The 6,196-nt window shown below is 29.8% G+C and overlaps 1 long non-coding RNA gene across 3 annotated transcripts; it reads right to left on the bottom strand.

Moving 5' to 3' along the window:
* Positions 1–846: 846 nt before the first annotated feature.
* LOC102579320 (uncharacterized) lies at positions 847–3,793 on the bottom strand. 3 transcript variants are annotated; one of them, XR_001473851.1, is made up of 5 exons: positions 3,572–3,793; positions 1,938–2,004; positions 1,563–1,855; positions 1,374–1,455; positions 847–1,159 (listed from the first exon to the last, which is right to left on the bottom strand). It is a non-coding gene; the product is annotated as an uncharacterized lncRNA (long non-coding RNA). The 3 variants fall into 3 exon arrangements; XR_001473850.1 differs by having other exon boundaries at positions 1,374–1,644; positions 1,807–1,855; XR_367517.2 differs by having other exon boundaries at positions 1,374–1,855.
* Between the last annotated feature and the right edge of the window lie 2,403 nt (positions 3,794–6,196).

Raw genomic sequence — 6,196 nt, 5'->3', positions numbered from 1 at the left:
TTGACCAAAAACTCAAACTTAACTTAACCAATTTTCCAGATTTTTATTATTTCCAAAAATCACTCTTTCTAATTCTGGCTCTTCTAGTTCTTTCAATTTGCGAGATGTTACAATTTTCTTTTTTTATTTAATAGTACAAATATTCATTGTATTTAGTAATTGTTGAGATTCGCTCAGGAATATATTAATTCATGTCATAAGTTGTGTTTTAATTTCCGAAAACTTGAAGTAATATTATGCGGTTTTCCATTTTAGAATATTATTATTATTAGGGAAAATGCATAAGTACCCCCAACCTATGCCCGAAATCTTAGAGACACACCTAACCTTTACTAAGGTCCTATTACGCCCCGAACTTATTTTATATATAATTTTCTACCCCTTTTTGGCCTACGTGGAACTATCTTGTAGGCCCAGCGCGTGTTGACAATTTTTTCAAGGATAGTGCCACGTAGGCCAAAAAGGGGTAGAAAATTATATATAAAATAAGTTCGGGGCGTAATAGGACCTTAGTAAAGGTTAGGTGTGTCTCAGAGATTTTGGGCATAGGCTGGGGGTACTTATGCATTTTCCCTTATTATTATTATGTATTTATATATATATATATATAAGAATAGTGTTTAGTAGAATATGATAGTATTTTTAATAATTAATGTATATTTACATTTTTGTTCATCAATATTATGACATTATAAGGACATTTTAGTAATTTAACTTTTGACTTGGAGGCTTCCCACTTACAATATTATATACATATGCTGCTTTTAATCAATCAGTTGTTGGAAGCGGTACAGCTATATCGATCTCTATTACTTAATTTCCAAATGAGTAATTGTTGCACTTTATATTGTTTTTATACTAGATAGGTGAGGCCCGTACTAATAGTAATAGTTGATGTAGTTGTTATAGATACGCGAAATGGCTATAAAGGAGCAAAGCTGGAGGAAAACGAAGGTATAGTGAAATTCTTTTAGTGTACAACTAATGAAAAACTGACGCACGTAAAAGTGAGATTAGGCTATTTGAGGGAAAACAGGTCTGTGTTAACTCCCATCTTCCTGTGTGTCTTTCTTCTGTGTATTTGTTTCTCTGCCTAGATGATAGCTCTTCGTGTTCCAAATTTTTGATGAAAAGAGAAGAGATTACCACCAGCATTTTCCTGTGGATTTAACTTAAAGTGTCATTCAAAAATAGCAAAGGAAAAGCAAAAACCATAGAGATAATAATAATGTAGTGGAGCTACAGCATCTTAAATCATCTAATTATATCAAAGCAAACGCAAGATTGCACTGTAATCTCAATTAGAAACTAATAATGAAGACAATATATGAAACAGGAGAACATCAATTGAAAAGGAAAATTATTTTTCTCACCAAGCAGAGCATCAAATTTATCGCCATTTGTTGTTACAGTTTCCTTTACGCCGATTCCTCTGCCCTAAAACTTTTATTCATACTTCAAAAAACATAAAGCCTCTAATCCATCAACTGGGGAAAAAATCACCAAAAAAACTCCGTTTTCCTTGCAAATTTCATGAAATGAAAACAACATTTCACACTCACCATATACACATCCGCATGAACTACTTTAACGGAGTCGATTCTTTTTGTAGGAGATTGTTTTTACGGCTCAAATTTTGACTTCCTGATTACATAGCAATAACTTTACCTGTTATGCCAAGGCTTCTATAATGTAGTAGAACGTATAATCTACAGATGGTATTGGAAAGTTCTTGCCCATGGCCTTTAGAAGCCGGGAATTTAAATCAGATAAAGCAATTAAGTAAGTGAATTATGGTGAAAATACCTGTTTGAACTCTACAGCTAGCCAAATGACCTCCTATAATCTTCTTGACCTTTAAGACACACCGGGGAAAAAAATTGATAAGATAATCTTACAGTAGTGTTAATTAGGCGTACAAATCAAAGATTAAGTACCTGCAGTTTTTCACAATTCCAAATTGATAATTCTTTCATTCATAGCCACATTAGCCAGAATATAATGCTGCAAAAATAGTCAAATAGATTACTACTATTACTACAATAACATATATAGAAGAAAGAAAAAGCAAGTGAGAACTTGTATGTTCGTAAAATGTAACAATAACTACAACAAAATAAGGCAATAATCAAAGTATAGGAAAATTAAATAACAAGAAACTACGTAGTAGTATTATGATAACTGGTACAAAAAAATAAGTGAAACAACATTCAACTACCTGACTAATCTTTTATCATAATCTGAGTCTTCCATAACCTGTTATTTAAGTTCATATGCTTGGTTAGCTGAAAGTATGTCATGTCCTTAAAGTTGGTTAACCTTGAGAGGCTCACCTTTAGCTATAATAGGGAGATAGATTTATCACTTTTTGCTACTCTGTCTTGTTTACTTTAATAACCTTTTGAATTAACAATGCTAGAGTTGCTAATGTTCTTTTGTTTGATGTCAAACAGAGACAATAAATGATAAGATACTCTTATTTAATTATGGAGATATCAGAGCAGAGATCAAGTTTGTGTTGCAACAGTTGTTTGGTTCTTCTGGCAATACTCTAATTAGCAATTGATAAAGGCAATAATCCGCTCACTTCATCTCTAATCTTATATAGTAATACGTTAGCAAAGAAATTGTTATCTAAGCGGAAAACCTTACTTGTGTTAGCACGAAGAAAATGTCTACTACCAACAATATTGTTGCTTGCCAAATCCAATTTTTTGTAGCTTTGATTTTCAAGTGATAATGCTTTGTTTTGCCTATGGGGTTACTTAGAAAACAATTCTTGTATCGACAAAATCTACGACTTTGTTAGAACTCTTCTACTTTATCTGTTTGTTCCACTAAGTAGTGCAAAGATTCAAATTTTATCAGTGTGTTTTTCCTCTATCTTTGATTCACCTTTTTTTTTATAACCTTTTGTGGCCTCTGGAAAAGATTGAAATTTTGACATTTGGGGTGAAAGGTTGAATCTTTTTGACATTTGTGTGCAGTAACTTTTCCTTCTCAGGTTATCTTTTTTCAAATCTTTAATCCTTATTTTCTTTTAGTGTTTATTCTAACCATAAAATCTTTACCTATAAGATCTATAAGAAATACTAAGATTTTTTAGAACTTGAATTTGATAAATCCTTACCTTCTCTGTTTTGGAAATGGAGAATTTACTGGCAGCATAATGTTTATATTATATTCATCACTCACATGCTAATCTATTAATCCACTTCCTATTTATGTTAATCAGAGAGAACCACGACATAGAGGCTGATTACTGAAGACATAAAATTCAATTTCTTGATGATTTCGCATACGTGAAATGTAAGAGCTGAAGCTTAGGAGTTCGTTTAGAATCCACGACCAACACTACAGATCCAAAATTACAAGTAAACTAACAGTTGAAGCAAAAAGTTCAGTGCATGTGTGTGTATAACCAGTTTAAGCTCAGAACAATCCTTTCCTTCCGAAATCCCCAGAAGAAACAAAAATTGCATCAAATATTATGGAAAGAAAAGTCGAAGTTACTACTAATAAAATCCGCCGGAGAAACAATATCGAGTAGAAATGGAAAAAGAAAACTCACAAAGTATAGATAGATCGGCTGGAATAGAAAGCTTGAACAAAATCTTCAGGCTCGTCCAAAAAGAGTGATGGGAAAGAGGAAATCCCAAATTGGAAGAAGAAAATCAGAAATTTACAAAGGAGAAATCGTTGTTGAAGCTGTAATGGTTCTTAATGCCGTGAAACCCTCTTAAATTGAGATAAGGAAAAGAAAGAGCGGTGTAGTGGTGTTGTTGTACCAGATAAATGCTACTTGTCTACTCTAAATTAGATGTAAGACACATGAGTATTTACTTTAGTTTGATGGAAAAATGACCATAATACCCATATTTTAAAATTAATTGACAGGAAGCAGACATGTTGAAAATTTGAAAATTGTCTCTTCTATATAAGAGAAAAATATATGTGTCACTCAAAAAGTGACTTTGTTTTATTTCAATGGAAAATCACTTACAGTTGCAGACAAGGAATTGGAGGATGAGCAGAAAGAAAGTTATGGTGATGTAACCTAATTTTATTGACCACAAAATTTTAAAAAATTACATAAATATTAGTATTAAGAAACATGTTTGAGTTATAAATTATATACTAAAGAAGAAGTGCACATTCTTAAAGTTATATCTTAATCCTACTTGGCAAACTCTCTTAAAGGAAGAAATACTTCTCCAAAGAAATCCTTACTAGACCTTGTTTTTTTTGGTATAATGTACAATATCTTCTTTACCTATTGATTTGGCAAAACATAGATTTTTAAATACCAACACTCAAGCAAAAAGGAGTAAAGAAATAGAAACATATATTTATATTACCTCCCAACCAACTAAAAATACCTTTGGTGTAATTATGTTTCTAGTGTCATGTGTATTTTTAATTTATTTTTTGTGTGAATTTGATTAAGACCTATAAAAGGAGAATTTTAATGTGTAACTTCACCTACGACATATTTTATATATATATATATATTGAATAAAGGTATATATAATTTGATAAAGAATATGATATGTTTAAATGGTTGGAAGCTCAAAGTGAAGAAAATAAATACATGACACATATTAAACTTATAAATAAAAAGTTCATAGAATTTGTACAGGTCTAAAGGTAGATGAAATTTCTTTCCAATTAAATTTAGTAGACAATTAATTTTTATTAAAAAAATAAAATGATAAATATACTTTTAAAGAACATTTTAGTAATTCAACTTTTGACTTAGACTCTTTCCACTTTTAATAGAATGATCTTGTTGACTTATATTACTAAAATCTAAACAAAACGAAGCTTAATTGCTCCATTCTCATAATATTTTTTACATGATTTTAATTTGAGGAATAGTTTTTAGTACTAACAATTAAGGGTCGAAGGAACTCATAAAGAAACAATCAAAATGTCTAAAAGCAAAATTGTCATCATACCAACGAATTGAATTTTAACACTACGAAAAGTTACCGTTAATATAGAATGATTATGTTTAAGAAAACTATTAGGCTTAGTGTCGCATAAATGTAAATGTAACTCTCATTTTTATTTGAAAATTAAATTGTTAAATCTCATATTGTATAAATTATAGAAAAATAAAAAAAATGAAACAAAAGGGGTGAAAATGAACAATATATGTATGTGAAAATGAACAATATATGCATGTGTTCGCAACACTATGTTAGACGAAAAAGTAACACAGTCAAAATCTTTCATTCAAAGTAATAATCTTTTAGAAATCTTTATTTAAATTACTTGTATTTAAACAAAAGCATATTGCATAAACTATTCAAGTATTATCAAACTCTATTAATAGAAGTTTTGTCAATTAAGTAGCACTTAAAAGAATATAACACAAAAACAAAGAAAAAATTTTCATAACAATACAAAATGATACATAATTACATAAACATATGGATTGCATACCAATTATTTTTTTGGACAACCATACCTTTACTCCAAAATGGAAAAGAAAAATTTAAAGTCATAAGCTAACATAAAAAAACAATCTAATGGAATATATAGGTCATATCTTTTATTTCTAAGCTTAACACTTGAACTATATTGTAAGAAAGCTACTCTTTTTAATTTCAGATTGAAGCTATCTGTTCTTCTCCTCAGTTAGCTTCTTGGCGACATGTATCTACATCATTATCTAGGAAGAAGAAAATATAAAAGTAGATGATAGAAAAGAAAAGAATATGATGATCTAGGAAGCAATTTACTGGTATTTATAGTGATATTTGACTGTCTTTTCAGCTACCAAAATTTATTAATGGAGCACATTGAATAAGGATACATAAATTTTATTTTGGTTTTAAAATTCAAAGAGTGGAAGAGTTTCATACATTATTTTATCTTCTACTCTAATTGAATTTAACCTAATCAATTATAATTAAAATGTCATAACTAAAAAAAATAAAGTGTAGTTGTTGGACTTTTTTTTTTAAAAAAAATAATTAAATGAGGGCACAAAGGCCCATTTATTGACTAATAAGAAAACAAAAAGACATCCGGTCCAAACAAAAATAAAAAGATGCAAAAGGAAACAACAAAAAAAACAAAAGAAAATAGATCAAAAAAGAAAGAAATGAACAGACACACATTTAGAAATCTGCAGAGACAAGGATTTCAGCCTTCCCACTCCAGATCTATACACTCCTTGATGAATTTT

This window comes from Solanum tuberosum, unplaced genomic scaffold (assembly GCF_000226075.1).
Source record: "Solanum tuberosum cultivar DM 1-3 516 R44 unplaced genomic scaffold, SolTub_3.0 scf00123, whole genome shotgun sequence".
NCBI classification, from domain to species: Eukaryota; Viridiplantae; Streptophyta; class Magnoliopsida; order Solanales; family Solanaceae; genus Solanum; species Solanum tuberosum.
Note: the sequence above shows the minus strand (reverse complement) of the source record. Positions and strands in the feature narration are given on the sequence as shown.